Source organism: Lissotriton helveticus, chromosome 2_2 (assembly GCF_964261635.1).
Source record: "Lissotriton helveticus chromosome 2_2, aLisHel1.1, whole genome shotgun sequence".
In the NCBI taxonomy this organism is placed as follows: domain Eukaryota; kingdom Metazoa; phylum Chordata; class Amphibia; order Caudata; family Salamandridae; genus Lissotriton; species Lissotriton helveticus.
This window is the reverse complement of record NC_136060.1, coordinates 254,818,314-254,838,832: the sequence shown is the minus strand read 5'-3', so window position 1 is coordinate 254,838,832 and position 20,519 is coordinate 254,818,314.

Below are 20,519 nucleotides of genomic sequence, written 5' to 3'. Positions count from 1 at the left end.
GTCCTTGGATGCTTGATTCCGGTCTGGGAAAGACATGGCTTGGTAGTTCGGACTGGACTGTTCCCATGAGGCACAGGGTCAGAGCTGATTTGCATATAGCCAGTGTCTAACCCAGGGTGGTGTGGAGTGCAAAAAAACGATGGATTTAGGCCCAGATCTTTGTACTGGGGTGAATGTATGACATTGTTCTACATTCTGTCCATCAACTGTGTTTTTTGCAATTTTCACCCTGAGTGGGCTGGGTATGCTCAGACGTGAGTCCCAGGCTCTCCACACCACTGGAGTCAAGCTATCCAGGCTGATGAAGGCTGATAGCCAGAAACCGGTCCTTGGATGTTTGATTCCGGTCTGGGAAAGACATGGCTTGGTAGTTCGGACTGGACTGTTCCCATGAGGCACAGGGTCAGAGCTGATTTGCATATAGCCAGTGTCTTACCCAGGGTGGTGTGGAGTGCAAAAAAACGATGGATTTAGGCCCAGATCTTTATACTGGGGTGAATGTATGACATTGTTCTACATTCTGTCCATCAACTGTGTTTTTTGCAATTTTCACCCCGAGTGGGCTGGGTATGCTCAGACGTGAGACCCAGGCTCTCCACACCACTGGAGTCAAGCTATCCAGGCTGATGAAGGCTGATAGCCAGAAACCGGTCCTTGGATGCTTGATTCCGGTCTGGGAAAGACATGGCTTGGTAGTTCGGACTAAACTGTTCCCATGAGGCACAGGGTCAGAGCTGATTTGCATATAGCCAGTGTCTAACCCAGGGTGGTGTGGAGTGCAAAAAAACGATGGATTTAGGCCCAGATCTTTGTACTGGGTTGAATGTATGACATTGTTCTACATTCTGTCCATCAACTGTGTTTTTTGCAATTTTCACCCCGAGTGGGCTGGGTATGCTCAGACGTGAGTCCCAGGCTCTCCACACCACTGGAGTCAAGCTATCCAGGCTGATGAAGGCTGATAGCCAGAAACCGGTCCTTGGATGCTTGATTCCGGTCTGGGAAAGACATGGCTTGGTAGTTCCGCCTGGACTGTTCCCATGAGGCACAGGGTCAGAGCTGATTTGCATATAGCCAGTGTCTAACCCAGGGTGGTGTGGAGTGCAAAAAAACGATGGATTTAGGCCCAGATCTTTGTACTGGGGTGAATGTATGACATTGTTCTACATTCTGTCCATCAACTGTGTTTTTTGCAATTTTCACCCCGAGTGGGCTGGGTATGCTCAGACGTGAGTCCCAGGCTCTCCACACCACTGGAGTCAAGCTATCCAGGCTGATGAAGGCTGATAGCCAGAAACCGGTCCTTGGATGCTTGATTCCGGTCTGGGAAAGACATGGCTTGGTAGTTCGGACTGGACTGTTCCCATGAGGCACAGGGTCAGAGCTGATTTGCATATAGCCAGTGTCTAACCCAGGGTGGTGTGGAGTGCAAAAAAACGATGGATTTAGGCCCAGATCTTTGTACTGGGGTGAATGTATGACATTGTTCTACATTCTGTCCATCAACTTTTTTTTTTTTGCAATTTTCACCCCGAGTGGGCTGGGTATGCTCAGACGTGAGTCCTAGGCTCTCCACACCACTGGAGTCAAGCTATCCAGGCTGATGAAGGCTGATAGCCAGAAACCGGTCCTTGGATGCTTGATTCCGGTCTGGGAAAGACATGGCTTGGTAGTTCGGACTGGACTGTTCCCATGAGGCACAGGGTCAGAGCTGATTTGCATATAGCCAGTGTCTAACCCAGGGTGGTGTGGAGTGCAAAAAAAACGATAGATTTAGGCCCAGATCTTTGTACTGGGGTGAATGTATGACATTGTTCTACATTCTGTCCATCAACTGTGTTTTTTGCAATTTTCACCCCGAGTGGGCTGGGTAGGCTCAGACGTAAGTCCCAGGCTCTCCACACCACTGGAGTCAAGCTACCCAGGCTGATGAAGGCTGATAGCCAGAAACCGGTCCTTGGATGCCTAATTCCGGTCTGGGAAAGACATGGCGTGGTAGTTCCGACTGGACTGTTCCCATGAGGCACAGGGTCAGAGCTGATTGCATATAGCCAGTGTCTAACCCAGGGTGGTGTGGAGTGCAAAAAAACGATGGATTTAGGCCCAGATCTTTGTACTGGGGTGAATGTATGACATTGTTCTACATTCTGTCCATCAACTGTGTTTTTTGCAATTTTCACCCCGAGTGGGCTGGGTATGCTCAGACGTGAGTCCCAGGGTCTCCACACCACTGGAGTCAAGCTATCCAGGCTGATGAAGGCTGATAGCCAGAAACCGGTCCTTGGATGCTTGATTCCGGTCTGGGAAAGACATGGCTTGGTAGTTCGGACTGGACTGTTCCCATGAGGCACAGGGTCAGAGCTGATTTGCATATAGCCAGTGTCTAACCCAGGGTGGTGTGGAGTGCAAAAAAACGATGGATTTAGGCCCAGATCTTTGTACTGGGGTGAATGTATGACATTGTTCTACATTCTGTCCATCAACTGTGTTTTTTGCAATTTTCACCCCGAGTGGGCTGGGTATGCTCAGACGTGAGTCCCAGGCTCTCCACACCACTGGAGTCAAGCTATCCAGGCTGATGAAGGCTGATAGCTAGAAACCGGTCCTTGGATGCTTGATTCCGGTCTGGGAAAGACATGGCTTGGTAGTTCGGACTGGACTGTTCCCATGAGGCACAGGGTCAGAGCTGATTTGCATATAGCCAGTGTCTAACCCAGGGCGGTGTGGAGTGCAAATAAACGATGGATTTAGGCCCAGATCTTTGTACTGGGGTGAATGTATGACATTGTTCTACATTCTGTCCATCAACTGTGTTTTTTGCAATTTTCACCCCGAGTGGGCTGGGTATGCTCAGACGTGAGTCCCAGGCTCTCCACACCACTGGAGTCAAGCTATCCAGGCTGATGAAGCCTGATAGCCAGAAACCGGTCCTTGGATGCTTGATTCCGGTCTGGGAAAGACATGGCTTGGTAGTTCGGACTGGACTGTTCCCATGAGGCACAGGGTCAGAGCTGATTTGCATATAGCCAGTGTCTAACCCAGGGTGGTGTGGAGTGCAAAAAAACGATGGATTTAGGCCCAGATCTTTGTACTGGGGTGAATGTATGACATTGTTCTACATTCTGTCCATCAACTGTGTTTTTTGCAATTTTCACCCTGAGTGGGCTGGGTATGCTCAGACGTGAGTCCCAGGCTCTCCACACCACTGGAGTCAAGCTATCCAGGCTGATGAAGGCTGATAGCCAGAAACCGGTCCTTGGATGTTTGATTCCGGTCTGGGAAAGACATGGCTTGGTAGTTCGGACTGGACTGTTCCCATGAGGCACAGGGTCAGAGCTGATTTGCATATAGCCAGTGTCTTACCCAGGGTGGTGTGGAGTGCAAAAAAACGATGGATTTAGGCCCAGATCTTTGTACTGGGGTGAATGTATGACATTGTTCTACATTCTGTCCATCAACTGTGTTTTTTGCAATTTTCACCCCGAGTGGGCTGGGTATGCTCAGACGTGAGACCCAGGCTCTCCACACCACTGGAGTCAAGCTATCCAGGCTGATGAAGGCTGATAGCCAGAAACCGGTCCTTGGATGCTTGATTCCGGTCTGGGAAAGACATGGCTTGGTAGTTCGGACTGGACTGTTCCCATGAGGCACAGGGTCAGAGCTGATTTGCATATAGCCAGTGTCTAACACAGGGTGGTGTGGAGTGCAAAAAAACGATGGATTTAGGCCCAGATCTTTGTACTGGGGTGAATGTATGACATTGTTCTACATTCTGTCCATCAACTGTGTTTTTTGCAATTTTCACCCCGAGTGGGCTGGGTATGCTCAGACGTGAGTCCCAGGCTCTCCACACCACTGGAGTCAAGCTATCCAGGCTGATGAAGGCTGATAGCCAGAAACCGGTCCTTGGATGCTTGATTCCGGTCTGGGAAAGACATGGCTTGGTAGTTCCGCCTGGACTGTTCCCATGAGGCACAGGGTCAGAGCTGATTTGCATATAGCCAGTGTCTAACCCAGGGTGGTGTGGAGTGCAAAAAAACGAAGGATTTAGGCCCAGATCTTTGTACTGGGGTGAATGTATGACATTGTTCTACATTCTGTCCATCAACTGTGTTTTTTGCAATTTTCACCCCGAGTGGGCTGGGTATGCTCAGACGTGAGTCCCAGGCTCTCCACACCACTGGAGTCAAGCTATCCAGGCTGATGAAGGCTGATAGCCAGAAACCGGTCCTTGGATGCTTGATTCCGGTCTGGGAAAGACATGGCTTGGTAGTTCGGACTGGACTGTTCCCATGAGGCACAGGGTCAGAGCTGATTTGCATATAGCCAGTGTCTAACCCAGGGTGGTGTGGAGTGCAAAAAAACGATGGATTTAGGCCCAGATCTTTGTACTGGGGTGAATGTATGACATTGTTCTACATTCTGTCCATCAACTGTGTTTTTTGCAATTTTCACCCTGAGTGGGCTGGGTATGCTCAGACGTGAGTCCCAGGCTCTCCACACCACTGGAGTCAAGCTATCCAGGCTGATGAAGGCTGATAGCCAGAAACCGGTCCTTGGATGTTTGATTCCGGTCTGGGAAAGACATGACTTGGTAGTTCGGACTGGACTGTTCCCATGAGGCACAGGGTCAGAGCTGATTTGCATATAGCCAGTGTCTTACCCAGGGTGGTGTGGAGTGCAAAAAAACGATGGATTTAGGCCCAGATCTTTATACTGGGGTGAATGTATGACATTGTTCTACATTCTGTCCATCAACTGTGTTTTTTGCAATTTTCACCCCGAGTGGGCTGGGTATGCTCAGACGTGGGACCCAGGCTCTCCACACCACTGGAGTCAAGCTATCCAGGCTGATGAAGGCTGATAGCCAGAAACCGGTCCTTGGATGCTTGATTCCGGTCTGGGAAAGACATGGCTTGGTAGTTCGGACTAAACTGTTCCCATGAGGCACAGGGTCAGAGCTGATTTGCATATAGCCAGTGTCTAACCCAGGGTGGTGTGGAGTGCAAAAAAACGATGGATTTAGGCCCAGATCTTTGTACTGGGTTGAATGTATGACATTGTTCTACATTCTGTCCATCAACTGTGTTTTTTGCAATTTTCACCCCGAGTGGGCTGGGTATGCTCAGACGTGAGTCCCAGGCATTCCACACCACTGGAGTCAAGCTATCCAGGCTGATGAAGGCTGATAGCCAGAAACCGGTCCTTGGATGCTTGATTCCGGTCTGGGAAAGACATGGCTTGGTAGTTCCGCCTGGACTGTTCCCATGAGGCACAGGGTCAGAGCTGATTTGCATATAGCCAGTGTCTAACCCAGGGTGGTGTGGAGTGCAAAAAAACGAAGGATTTAGGCCCAGATCTTTGTACTGGGGTGAATGTATGACATTGTTCTACATTCTGTCCATCAACTGTGTTTTTTGCAATTTTCACCCCGAGTGGGCTGGGTATGCTCAGACGTGAGTCCCAGGCTCTCCACACCACTGGAGTCAAGCTATCCAGGCTGATGAAGGCTGATAGCCAGAAACCGGTCCTTGGATGTTTGATTCCGGTCTGGGAAAGACATGGCTTGGTAGTTCGGACTGGACTGTTCCCATGAGGCACAGGGTCAGAGCTGATTTGCATATAGCCAGTGTCTTACCCAGGGTGGTGTGGAGTGCAAAAAAACGATGGATTTAGGCCCAGATCTTTATACTGGGGTGAATGTATGACATTGTTCTACATTCTGTCCATCAACTGTGTTTTTTGCAATTTTCACCCCGAGTGGGCTGGGTATGCTCAGACGTGAGACCCAGGCTCTCCACACCACTGGAGTCAAGCTATCCAGGCTGATGAAGGCTGATAGCCAGAAACCGGTCCTTGGATGCTTGATTCCGGTCTGGGAAAGACATGGCTTGGTAGTTCGGACTAAACTGTTCCCATGAGGCACAGGGTCAGAGCTGATTTGCATATAGCCAGTGTCTAACCCAGGGTGGTGTGGAGTGCAAAAAAACGATGGATTTAGGCCCAGATCTTTGTACTGGGGTGAATGTATGACATTGTTCTACATTCTGTCCATCAACTGTGTTTTTTGCAATTTTCACCCCGAGTGGGCTGGGTATGCTCAGACGTGAGTCCCAGGCTCTCCACACCACTGGAGTCAAGCTATCCAGGCTGATGAAGGCTGATAGCCAGAAACCGGTCCTTGGATGCTTGATTCCGGTCTGGGAAAGACATGGCTTGGTAGTTCGGACTGGACTGTTCCCATGAGGCACAGGGTCAGAGCTGATTTGCATATAGCCAGTGTCTAACCCAGGGTGGTGTGGAGTGCAAAAAAACGATGGATTTAGGCCCAGATCTTTGTACTGGGGTGAATGTATGACATTGTTCTACATTCTGTCCATCAACTTTTTTTTTTTTTGCAATTTTCACCCCGAGTGGGCTGGGTATGCTCAGACGTGAGTCCTAGGCTCTCCACACCAATGGAGTCAAGCTATCCAGGCTGATGAAGGCTGATAGCCAGAAACCGGTCCTTGGATGCTTGATTCCGGTCTGGGAAAGACATGGCTTGGTAGTTCGGACTGGACTGTTCCCATGAGGCACAGGGTCAGAGCTGATTTGCATATAGCCAGTGTCTAACCCAGGGTGGTGTGGAGTGCAAAAAAAGGATAGATTTAGGCCCAGATCTTTGTACTGGGGTGAATGTATGACATTGTTCTACATTCTGTCCATCAACTGTGTTTTTTGCAATTTTCACCCCGAGTGGGCTGGGTAGGCTCAGACGTAAGTCCCAGGCTCTCCACACCACTGGAGTCAAGCTATCCAGGCTGATGAAGGCTGATAGCCAGAAACCGGTCCTTGGATGCTTAATTCCGGTCTGGGAAAGACATGGCTTGGTAGTTCCGACTGGACTGTTCCCATGAGGCACAGGGTCAGAGCTGATTGCATATAGCCAGTGTCTAACCCAGGGTGGTGTGGAGTGCAAAAAAACGATGGATTTAGGCCCAGATCTTTGTACAGGGGTGAATGTATGACATTGTTCTACATTCTGTCCATCAACTGTGTTTTTTGCAATTTTCACCCCGAGTGGGCTGGGTATGCTCAGACGTGAGTCCCAGGGTCTCCACACCACTGGAGTCAAGCTATCCAGGCGGATGAAGGCTGATAGCCAGAAACCGGTCCTTGGATGCTTGATTCCGGTCTGGGAAAGACATGGCTTGGTAGTTCGGACTGGACTGTTCCCATGAGGCACAGGGTCAGAGCTGATTTGCATATAGCCAGTGTCTAACCCAGGGTGGTGTGGAGTGCAAAAAAACGATGGATTTAGGCCCAGATCTGTGTACTGGGGTGAATGTATGACATTGTTCTACATTCTGTCCATCAACTGTGTTTTTTGCAATTTTCACCCCGAGTGGGCTGGGTATGCTCAGACGTGAGTCCCAGGCTCTCCACACCACTGGAGTCAAGCTATCCAGGCTGATGAAGGCTGATAGCCAGAAACCGGTCCTTGGATGCTTGATTCCGGTCTGGGAAAGACATGGCTTGGTAGTTCGGACTGGACTGTTCCCATGAGGCACAGGGTCAGAGCTGATTTGCATATAGCCAGTGTCTAACCCAGGGCGGTGTGGAGTGCAAATAAACAATGGATTTAGGCCCAGATCTTTGTACTGGGGTGAATGTATGACATTGTTCTACATTCTGTCCATCAACTGTGTTTTTTGCAATTTTCACCCCGAGTGGGCTGGGTATGCTCAGACGTGAGTCCCAGGCTCTCCACACCACTGGAGTCAAGCTATCCAGGCTGATGAAGGCTGATAGCCAGAAACCGGTCCTTGGATGCTTGATTCCGGTCTGGGAAAGACATGGCTTGGTAGTTCGGACTGGACTGTTCCCATGAGGCACAGGGTCAGAGCTGATTTGCATATAGCCAGTGTCTAACCCAGGGTGGTGTGGAGTGCAAAAAAACGATGGATTTAGGCCCAGATCTTTGTACTGGGGTGAATGTATGACATTGTTCTACATTCTGTCCATCAACTGTGTTTTTTGCAATTTTCACCCTGAGTGGGCTGGGTATGCTCAGACGTGAGTCCCAGGCTCTCCACACCACTGGAGTCAAGCTATCCAGGCTGATGAAGGCTGATAGCCAGAAACCGGTCCTTGGATGTTTGATTCCGGTCTGGGAAAGACATGGCTTGGTAGTTCGGACTGGACTGTTCCCATGAGGCACAGGGTCAGAGCTGATTTGCATATAGCCAGTGTCTTACCCAGGGTGGTGTGGAGTGCAAAAAAACGATGGATTTAGGCCCAGATCTTTATACTGGGGTGAATGTATGACATTGTTCTACATTCTGTCCATCAACTGTGTTTTTTGCAATTTTCACCCCGAGTGGGCTGGGTATGCTCAGACGTGAGACCCAGGCTCTCCACACCACTGGAGTCAAGCTATCCAGGCTGATGAAGGCTGATAGCCAGAAACCGGTCCTTGGATGCTTGATTCCGGTCTGGGAAAGACATGGCTTGGTAGTTCGGACTAAACTGTTCCCATGAGGCACAGGGTCAGAGCTGATTTGCATATAGCCAGTGTCTAACCCAGGGTGGTGTGGAGTGCAAAAAAACGATGGATTTAGGCCCAGATCTTTGTACTGGGTTGAATGTATGACATTGTTCTACATTCTGTCCATCAACTGTGTTTTTTGCAATTTTCACCCCGAGTGGGCTGGGTATGCTCAGACGTGAGTCCCAGGCTCTCCACACCACTGGAGTCAAGCTATCCAGGCTGATGAAGGCTGATAGCCAGAAACCGGTCCTTGGATGCTTGATTCCGGTCTGGGAAAGACATGGCTTGGTAGTTCCGCCTGGACTGTTCCCATGAGGCACAGGGTCAGAGCTGATTTGCATATAGCCAGTGTCTAACCCAGGGTGGTGTGGAGTGCAAAAAAACGATGGATTTAGGCCCAGATCTTTGTACTGGGGTGAATGTATGACATTGTTCTACATTCTGTCCATCAACTGTGTTTTTTGCAATTTTCACCCCGAGTGGGCTGGGTATGCTCAGACGTGAGTCCCAGGCTCTCCACACCACTGGAGTCAAGCTATCCAGGCTGATGAAGGCTGATAGCCAGAAACCGGTCCTTGGATGCTTGATTCCGGTCTGGGAAAGACATGGCTTGGTAGTTCGGACTGGACTGTTCCCATGAGGCACAGGGTCAGAGCTGATTTGCATATAGCCAGTGTCTAACCCAGGGTGGTGTGGAGTGCAAAAAAACGATGGATTTAGGCCCAGATCTTTGTACTGGGGTGAATGTATGACATTGTTCTACATTCTGTCCATCAACTTTTTTTTTTTTGCAATTTTCACCCCGAGTGGGCTGGGTATGCTCAGACGTGAGTCCTAGGCTCTCCACACCACTGGAGTCAAGCTATCCAGGCTGATGAAGGCTGATAGCCAGAAACCGGTCCTTGGATGCTTGATTCCGGTCTGGGAAAGACATGGCTTGGTAGTTCGGACTGGACTGTTCCCATGAGGCACAGGGTCAGAGCTGATTTGCATATAGCCAGTGTCTAACCCAGGGTGGTGTGGAGTGCAAAAAAAACGATAGATTTAGGCCCAGATCTTTGTACTGGGGTGAATGTATGACATTGTTCTACATTCTGTCCATCAACTGTGTTTTTTGCAATTTTCACCCCGAGTGGGCTGGGTAGGCTCAGACGTAAGTCCCAGGCTCTCCACACCACTGGAGTCAAGCTACCCAGGCTGATGAAGGCTGATAGCCAGAAACCGGTCCTTGGATGCTTAATTCCGGTCTGGGAAAGACATGGCTTGGTAGTTCCGACTGGACTGTTCCCATGAGGCACAGGGTCAGAGCTGATTGCATATAGCCAGTGTCTAACCCAGGGTGGTGTGGAGTGCAAAAAAACGATGGATTTAGGCCCAGATCTTTGTACTGGGGTGAATGTATGACATTGTTCTACATTCTGTCCATCAACTGTGTTTTTTGCAATTTTCACCCCGAGTGGGCTGGGTATGCTCAGACGTGAGTCCCAGGGTCTCCACACCACTGGAGTCAAGCTATCCAGGCTGATGAAGGCTGATAGCCAGAAACCGGTCCTTGGATGCTTGATTCCGGTCTGGGAAAGACATGGCTTGGTAGTTCGGACTGGACTGTTCCCATGAGGCACAGGGTCAGAGCTGATTTGCATATAGCCAGTGTCTAACCCAGGGTGGTGTGGAGTGCAAAAAAACGATGGATTTAGGCCCAGATCTTTGTACTGGGGTGAATGTATGACATTGTTCTACATTCTGTCCATCAACTGTGTTTTTTGCAATTTTCACCCCGAGTGGGCTGGGTATGCTCAGACGTGAGTCCCAGGCTCTCCACACCACTGGAGTCAAGCTATCCAGGCTGATGAAGGCTGATAGCTAGAAACCGGTCCTTGGATGCTTGATTCCGGTCTGGGAAAGACATGGCTTGGTAGTTCGGACTGGACTGTTCCCATGAGGCACAGGGTCAGAGCTGATTTGCATATAGCCAGTGTCTAACCCAGGGCGGTGTGGAGTGCAAATAAACGATGGATTTAGGCCCAGATCTTTGTACTGGGGTGAATGTATGACATTGTTCTACATTCTGTCCATCAACTGTGTTTTTTGCAATTTTCACCCCGAGTGGGCTGGGTATGCTCAGACGTGAGTCCCAGGCTCTCCACACCACTGGAGTCAAGCTATCCAGGCTGATGAAGCCTGATAGCCAGAAACCGGTCCTTGGATGCTTGATTCCGGTCTGGGAAAGACATGGCTTGGTAGTTCGGACTGGACTGTTCCCATGAGGCACAGGGTCAGAGCTGATTTGCATATAGCCAGTGTCTAACCCAGGGTGGTGTGGAGTGCAAAAAAACGATGGATTTAGGCCCAGATCTTTGTACTGGGGTGAATGTATGACATTGTTCTACATTCTGTCCATCAACTGTGTTTTTTGCAATTTTCACCCTGAGTGGGCTGGGTATGCTCAGACGTGAGTCCCAGGCTCTCCACACCACTGGAGTCAAGCTATCCAGGCTGATGAAGGCTGATAGCCAGAAACCGGTCCTTGGATGTTTGATTCCGGTCTGGGAAAGACATGGCTTGGTAGTTCGGACTGGACTGTTCCCATGAGGCACAGGGTCAGAGCTGATTTGCATATAGCCAGTGTCTTACCCAGGGTGGTGTGGAGTGCAAAAAAACGATGGATTTAGGCCCAGATCTTTGTACTGGGGTGAATGTATGACATTGTTCTACATTCTGTCCATCAACTGTGTTTTTTGCAATTTTCACCCCGAGTGGGCTGGGTATGCTCAGACGTGAGACCCAGGCTCTCCACACCACTGGAGTCAAGCTATCCAGGCTGATGAAGGCTGATAGCCAGAAACCGGTCCTTGGATGCTTGATTCCGGTCTGGGAAAGACATGGCTTGGTAGTTCGGACTGGACTGTTCCCATGAGGCACAGGGTCAGAGCTGATTTGCATATAGCCAGTGTCTAACCCAGGGTGGTGTGGAGTGCAAAAAAACGATGGATTTAGGCCCAGATCTTTGTACTGGGGTGAATGTATGACATTGTTCTACATTCTGTCCATCAACTGTGTTTTTTGCAATTTTCACCCCGAGTGGGCTGGGTATGCTCAGACGTGAGTCCCAGGCTCTCCACACCACTGGAGTCAAGCTATCCAGGCTGATGAAGGCTGATAGCCAGAAACCGGTCCTTGGATGCTTGATTCCGGTCTGGGAAAGACATGGCTTGGTAGTTCCGCCTGGACTGTTCCCATGAGGCACAGGGTCAGAGCTGATTTGCATATAGCCAGTGTCTAACCCAGGGTGGTGTGGAGTGCAAAAAAATGAAGGATTTAGGCCCAGATCTTTGTACTGGGGTGAATGTATGACATTGTTCTACATTCTGTCCATCAACTGTGTTTTTTGCAATTTTCACCCCGAGTGGGCTGGGTATGCTCAGACGTGAGTCCCAGGCTCTCCACACCACTGGAGTCAAGCTATCCAGGCTGATGAAGGCTGATAGCCAGAAACCGGTCCTTGGATGCTTGATTCCGGTCTGGGAAAGACATGGCTTGGTAGTTCGGACTGGACTGTTCCCATGAGGCACAGGGTCAGAGCTGATTTGCATATAGCCAGTGTCTAACCCAGGGTGGTGTGGAGTGCAAAAAAACGATGGATTTAGGCCCAGATCTTTGTACTGGGGTGAATGTATGACATTGTTCTACATTCTGTCCATCAACTGTGTTTTTTGCAATTTTCACCCTGAGTGGGCTGGGTATGCTCAGACGTGAGTCCCAGGCTCTCCACACCACTGGAGTCAAGCTATCCAGGCTGATGAAGGCTGATAGCCAGAAACCGGTCCTTGGATGTTTGATTCCGGTCTGGGAAAGACATGACTTGGTAGTTCGGACTGGACTGTTCCCATGAGGCACAGGGTCAGAGCTGATTTGCATATAGCCAGTGTCTTACCCAGGGTGGTGTGGAGTGCAAAAAAACGATGGATTTAGGCCCAGATCTTTATACTGGGGTGAATGTATGACATTGTTCTACATTCTGTCCATCAACTGTGTTTTTTGCAATTTTCACCCCGAGTGGGCTGGGTATGCTCAGACGTGGGACCCAGGCTCTCCACACCACTGGAGTCAAGCTATCCAGGCTGATGAAGGCTGATAGCCAGAAACCGGTCCTTGGATGCTTGATTCCGGTCTGGGAAAGACATGGCTTGGTAGTTCGGACTAAACTGTTCCCATGAGGCACAGGGTCAGAGCTGATTTGCATATAGCCAGTGTCTAACCCAGGGTGGTGTGGAGTGCAAAAAAACGATGGATTTAGGCCCAGATCTTTGTACTGGGTTGAATGTATGACATTGTTCTACATTCTGTCCATCAACTGTGTTTTTTGCAATTTTCACCCCGAGTGGGCTGGGTATGCTCAGACGTGAGTCCCAGGCATTCCACACCACTGGAGTCAAGCTATCCAGGCTGATGAAGGCTGATAGCCAGAAACCGGTCCTTGGATGCTTGATTCCGGTCTGGGAAAGACATGGCTTGGTAGTTCCGCCTGGACTGTTCCCATGAGGCACAGGGTCAGAGCTGATTTGCATATAGCCAGTGTCTAACCCAGGGTGGTGTGGAGTGCAAAAAAACGAAGGATTTAGGCCCAGATCTTTGTACTGGGGTGAATGTATGACATTGTTCTACATTCTGTCCATCAACTGTGTTTTTTGCAATTTTCACCCCGAGTGGGCTGGGTATGCTCAGACGTGAGTCCCAGGCTCTCCACACCACTGGAGTCAAGCTATCCAGGCTGATGAAGGCTGATAGCCAGAAACCGGTCCTTGGATGCTTGATTCCGGTCTGGGAAAGACATGGCTTGGTAGTTCCGCCTGGACTGTTCCCATGAGGCACAGGGTCAGAGCTGATTTGCATATAGCCAGTGTCTAACCCAGGGTGGTGTGGAGTGCAAAAAAACGATGGATTTAGGCCCAGATCTTTGTACTGGGGTGAATGTATGACATTGTTCTACATTCTGTCCATCAACTGTGTTTTTTGCAATTTTCACCCCGAGTGGGCTGGGTATGCTCAGACGTGAGTCCCAGGCTCTCCACACCACTGGAGTCAAGCTATCCAGGCTGATGAAGGCTGATAGCCAGAAACCGGTCCTTGGATGCTTGATTCCGGTCTGGGAAAGACATGGCTTGGTAGTTCGGACTGGACTGTTCCCATGAGGCACAGGGTCAGAGCTGATTTGCATATAGCCAGTGTCTAACCCAGGGTGGTGTGGAGTGCAAAAAAAACGATAGATTTAGGCCCAGATCTTTGTACTGGGGTGAATGTATGACATTGTTCTACATTCTGTCCATCAACTGTGTTTTTTGCAATTTTCACCCCGAGTGGGCTGGGTAGGCTCAGACGTAAGTCCCAGGCTCTCCACACCACTGGAGTCAAGCTATCCAGGCTGATGAAGGCTGATAGCCAGAAACCGGTCCTTGGATGCTTAATTCCGGTCTGGGAAAGACATGGCTTGGTAGTTCCGACTGGACTGTTCCCATGAGGCACAGGGTCAGAGCTGATTGCATATAGCCAGTGTCTAACCCAGGGTGGTGTGGAGTGCAAAAAAACGATGGATTCAGGCCCAGATCTTTGTACTGGGGTGAATGTATGACATTGTTCTACATTCTGTCCATCAACTGTGTTTTTTGCAATTTTCACCCCGAGTGGGCTGGGTATGCTCAGACGTGAGTCCCAGGGTCTCCACACCACTGGAGTCAAGCTATCCAGGCTGATGAAGGCTGATAGCCAGAAACCGGTCCTTGGATGCTTGATTCCGGTCTGCGAAAGACATGGCTTGGTAGTTCGGACTGGACTGTTCCCATGAGGCACAGGGTCAGAGCTGATTTGCATATAGCCAGTGTCTAACCCAGGGTGGTGTGGAGTGCAAAAAAACGATGGATTTAGGCCCAGATCTTTGTACTGGGGTGAATGTATGACATTGTTCTACATTCTGTCCATCAACTGTGTTTTTTGCAATTTTCACCCCGAGTGGGCTGGGTATGCTCAGACGTGAGTCCCAGGCTCTCCACACCACTGGAGTCAAGCTATCCAGGCTGATGAAGGCTGATAGCCAGAAACCGGTCCTTGGATGCTTGATTCCGGTCTGGGAAAGACATGGCTTGGTAGTTCGGACTGGACTGTTCCCATGAGGCACAGGGTCAGAGCTGATTTGCATATAGCCAGTGTCTAACCCAGGGCGGTGTGGAGTGCAAATAAACGATGGATTTAGGCCCAGATCTTTGTACTGGGGTGAATGTATGACATTGTTCTACATTCTGTCCATCAACTGTGTTTTTTGCAATTTTCACCCCGAGTGGGCTGGGTATGATCAGACGTGAGTCCCAGGCTCTCCACACCACTGGAGTCAAGCTATCCAGGCTGATGAAGGCTGATAGCCAGAAACCGGTCCTTGGATGCTTGATTCCGGTCTGGGAAAGACATGGCTTGGTAGTTCGGACTGGACTGTTCCCATGAGGCACAGGGTCAGAGCTGATTTGCATATAGCCAGTGTCTAACCCAGGGTGGTGTGGAGTGCAAAAAAACGATGGATTTAGGCCCAGATCTTTGTACTGGGGTGAATGTATGACATTGTTCTACATTCTGTCCATCAACTGTGTTTTTTGCAATTTTCACCCTGAGTGGGCTGGGTATGCTCAGACGTGAGTCCCAGGCTCTCCACACCACTGGAGTCAAGCTATCCAGGCTGATGAAGGCTGATAGCCAGAAACCGGTCCTTGGATGTTTGATTCCGGTCTGAGAAAGACATGGCTTGGTAGTTCGGACTGGACTGTTCCCATGAGGCACAGGGTCAGAGCTGATTTGCATATAGCCAGTGTCTTACCCAGGGTGGTGTGGAGTGCAAAAAAACGATGGATTTAGGCCCAGATCTTTGTACTGGGGTGAATGTATGACATTGTTCTACATTCTGTCCATCAACTGTGTTTTTTGCAATTTTCACCCCGAGTGGGCTGGGTATGCTCAGACGTGAGACCCAGGCTCTCCACACCACTGGAGTCAAGCTATCCAGGCTGATGAAGGCTGATAGCCAGAAACCGGTCCTTGGATGCTTGATTCCGGTCTGGGAAAGACATGGCTTGGTAGTTCGGACTAAACTGTTCCCATGAGGCACAGGGTCAGAGCTGATTTGCATATAGCCAGTGTCTAACCCAGGGTGGTGTGGAGTGCAAAAAAACGATGGATTTAGGCCCAGATCTTTGTACTGGGGTGAATGTATGACATTGTTCTACATTCTGTCCATCAACTGTGTTTTTTGCAATTTTCACCCCGAGTGGGCTGGGTATGCTCAGACGTGAGTCCCAGGCTCTCCACACCACTGGAGTCAAGATATCCAGGCTGATGAAGGCTGATAGCCAGAAACCGGTCCTTGGATGCTTGATTCCGGTCTGGGAAAGACATGGCTTGGTAGTTCCGCCTGGACTGTTCCCATGAGGCACAGGGTCAGAGCTGATTTGCATATAGCCAGTGTCTAACCCAGGGTGGTGTGGAGTGCAAAAAAACGAAGGATTTAGGCCCAGATCTTTGTACTGGGGTGAATGTATGACATTGTTCTACATTCTGTCCATCAACTGTGTTTTTTGCAATTTTCACCCCGAGTGGGCTGGGTATGCTCAGACGTGAGTCCCAGGCTCTCCACACCACTGGAGTCAAGCTATCCAGGCTGATGAAGGCTGATAGCCATAAACCGGTACTTGGATGCTTGATTCCGGTCAGGGAAAGACATGGCTTGGTAGTTCGGACTGGACTGTTCCCATGAGGCACAGGGTCAGAGCTGATTTGCATATAGCCAGTGTCTAACCCAGGGTGGTGTGGAGTGCAAAAAAACTATGGATTTAGGCCCAGATCTTTGTACTGGGGTGAATGTATGACATTGTTCTACATTCTGTCCATCAACTGTGTTTTTTGCAATTTTCACCCCGAGTGGGCTGGGTATGCTCAGACGTGAGTCCCAGGCTCTCCACACCACTGGAGTCAAGCTATCCAGGCTGATGAAGGCTGATAGCCAGAAACCGGTCCTTGGATGCTTGATTCCGGTCTGGGAAAGACATGGCTTGGTAGTTCGGACTGGACTGTTCCCATGAGGCACAGGGTCAGAGCTGATTTGCATATAGCCAGTGTCTAACCCAGGGTGGTGTGGAGTGCAAAAAAACGATGGATTTAGGCCCAGATCTTTGTACTGGGATGAATGTATGACATTGTTCTACATTCTGTCCATCAACTGTGTTTTTTGCAATTTTCACCCCGAGTGGGCTGGGTATGCTCAGACGTGAGTCCCAGGCTCTCCACACCACTGGAGTCAAGCTATCCAGGCTGATGAAGGCTGATAGCCAGAAACCGGTCCTTGGATGCTTGATTCCGGTCTGGGAAAGACATGGCTTGGTAGTTCTGACTGGGCTGTTCCCATGAGGCACAGGGTCAGAGCTGATTTGCATATAGCCAGTGTGTAACCCAGGGTGGTGTGGAGTGCAAAAAAACGATGGCTTTAGGCCCAGATCTTTGTACTGGGGTGAATGTATGACATTGTTCTACATTCTGTCCATCAACTGTGTTTTTTGCAATTTTCACCCCGAGTGGGCTGGGTATGCTCAGACGTGAGTCCCAGGCTCTCCACACCACTGGAGTCAAGCTATCCAGGCTGATGAAGGCTGATAGCCAGAAACCGGTCCTTGGATGCTTGATTCCGGTCTGGGAAAGACATGGCTTGGTAGTTCGGAATGGACTGTTCCCATGAGGCACAGGGTCAGAGCTGATTTGCATATAGCCAGTGTCTAACCCAGGGTGGTGTGGAGGGCAAAAAAACGATGGATTTAGGCCCAGATCTTTGTACTGGGGTGAATGTATGACATTGTTCTACATTCTGTCCATCAACTGTGTTTTTTGCAATTTTCACCCCGAGTGGGCTGGGTATGCTCAGACGTGAGTCCCTGGCTCTCCACACCACTGGAGTCAAGCTATCCAGGCTGATGAAGGCTGATAGCCAGAAACCGGTCCTTGGATGCTTGATTCCTGTCTGGGAAAGACATGGCTTGGTAGTTCGGACTGGACTGTTCCCATGAGGCACAGGGTCAGAGCTGATTTGCATATAGCCAGTGTCTAACCCAGGGTGGTGTGGAGTGCAAAAAAAACGATGGATTTAGGCCCAGATCTTTGTACTGGGGTGAATGTATGACATTGTTCTACATTCTGTCCATCAACTGTGTTTTTTGCAATTTTCACCCCGAGTGGGCTGGGTATGCTCAGACGTGAGTCCCTGGCTCTCCACACCACTGGAGTCAAGCTATCCAGGCTGATGAAGGCTGATAGCCAGAAACCGGTCCTTGGATGCTTGATTCCTGTCTGGGAAAGACATGGCTTGGTAGTTCGGACTGGACTGTTCCCATGAGGCACAGGGTCAGAGCTGATTTGCATATAGCCAGTGTCTAACCAGGGTGGTGTGGAGTGCAAAAAAAACGATGGATTTAGGCCCAGATCTTTGTACTGGGGTGAATGTATGACATTGTTCTACATTCTGTCCATCAACTGTGTTTTTTGCAATTTTCACCCCGAGTGGGCTGGGTATGCTCAGACGTGAGTCCCAGGCTCTCCACACCACTGGAGTCAAGCTATACAGGCTGATGAAGGCTGATAGCCAGAAATCGGTCCTTGGATGCTTGATTCCGGTCTGGGAAAGACAAGGCTTGGTAGTTCGGACTGGACTGTTCCCATGAGGCACAGGGTCAGAGCTGATTTGCATATAGCCAGTGTCTAACCCAGGGTGGTGTGGAGTGCAAAAAAACGATGGATTTAGGCCCAGATCTTTGTACTGGGGTGAATGTATGACATTGTTCTACATTCTGTCCATCAACTGTGTTTTTTGCAATTTTCACCCCGAGTGGGCTGGGTATGCTCAGACGTGAGTCCCAGGCTCTCCACACCACTGGAGTCAAGCTATCCAGGCTGATGAAGGCTGATAGCCAGAAACCGGTCCTTGGATGCTTGATTCCGGTCAGGGAAAGACATGGCTTGGTAGTTCGGACTGGACTGTTCCCATGAGGCACAGGGTCAGAGCTGATTTGCATATAGCCAGTGTCTAACCCAGGGTGGTGTGGAGTGCAAAAAAACGATGGATTTAGGCCCAGATCTTTGTACTGGGGTGAATGTATGACATTGTTCTACATTCTGTCCATCAACTGTGTTTTTTGCAATTTTCACCCCGAGTGGGCTGGGTATGCTCAGACGTGAGTCCCAGGCTCTCCACACCACTGGAGTCCAGCTATCCAGGCTGATGAAGGCTGATAGCCAGAAACCGGTCCTTGGATGCTTGATACCGGTCTGGGAAAGACATGGCTTGGTAGTTCGGACTGGACTGTTCACATGAGGCACAGGGTCAGAGCTGATTTGCATATAGCCAGTGTCTAACCCAGGGTGGTGTGGAGTGCAAAAAAATGGATTTAGGCCCAGATCTTTGTACTGGGGTGAATGTATGACATTGTTCTACATTCTGTCCATCAACTGTGTTTTTTGCAGTCGTGAAATGTGCAGCACACAAAAAGGGAGAAGATTTTATCACAAAAGGAAATGCCTATGCAGATGAGATTGCTAGGTATTGTGCGAAAAACAATTGTTCAATTAATCGGGAGAAAAATGAAGAACATCTCTTGAGTTCACTTATGCTAACATCAGTAGTTGAAACATAGCAGGGAGTAAAAGATTTACAAGATGAGGTAAATGATGAGGAGAAAAACACATGGTTGAAAGCAGAATGTAGACAGCGAGATGAGGATGGAATTTGGACTTACAAAGATGGCAGACCAGTTTTACCAAATAGCATGATTGCTGACATGGCCAGGATGTATCATGGTCAGGGACATATAGGAAGAGATTCTATGATTAGACTTTTCAGACAGATTTGGTATAACCCAAAGTTCAGAATTATTGCAGAATCTCTTTGCCAAAGGTGTTTGAATTGCCAACAACTGAACCCCAATAGAAAAACAGTTGTGAGCATGGGAACCATAGGACGGGAGGGTGATCCTTTCACTAGGTTACAGATGGATTTTATTGACATGCCACGCCACAATGGATTAAAATATGTACTTGTGATAGTCTGTTTATTTTCAAGATGGGTAGAAGCATTTCCAACTCGACATAATGATTCTGTTACTGTTGCAAAACTACTGTTAAGAGAAATAATACCAAGATACGGTTTTCCAGTGACCTTAGAAACTGATCGTGGAACACATTTTGAGAACAGATTGTTAAAATTGGTTTGTGAAGCTTTAAATATAAAACAGAAGTTACATTGTGCATACAGACCAGAAACATCCGGTGTTGTAGAGCAAATGAACGGAACAATTAAGAACAGACTTGCAAAAATGTGTCTAGCTACAGGTATGAAGTGGACTGATGCACTTCCACTTGTTTTGATGTCTCTGAGAAGTACTCTTGATAAAAAGACAGGTTTAAGCCCACATGATATTATCATGGGCAGGGTCATGAGACAGGCATTTATACCGGTAGGAACATTGATGGCTATTAATGATAGCGTCATTCTGGAGTACTGCAGGAATTTATCTGATGTCGTGACTTCTGTGTTCCATCAGGTGGGAACTGATGTGCAAGCAAGAGAAAAATAGCAAGCACATGATCTGTTACCAGGTGACTGGGTAAGGACAAAAGTTCATCGAATAGGAAATTGTCTGGTACCTAGGTGGCAGAAAGCAAGACAAGTCATTTTGGTTACAACAAATGCAGTAAAGTGTAAGGGTTTGAAAAGGTGGATTCATGCAAGTCATACAATTCGTGTACCTCCACCTGAAAACTCTGTTGAAAGTGACAGTGACACTACAGCAGATTCAGATTCTGAAGAAGAACCTGCGAGAAATCCAGATCCTGAAGCTCGACAGGAAGGTCGACCTCTGGAAAGTTCAAATGTAAATCAAGCATCGAATGAAAAAGATTTGAATATTGT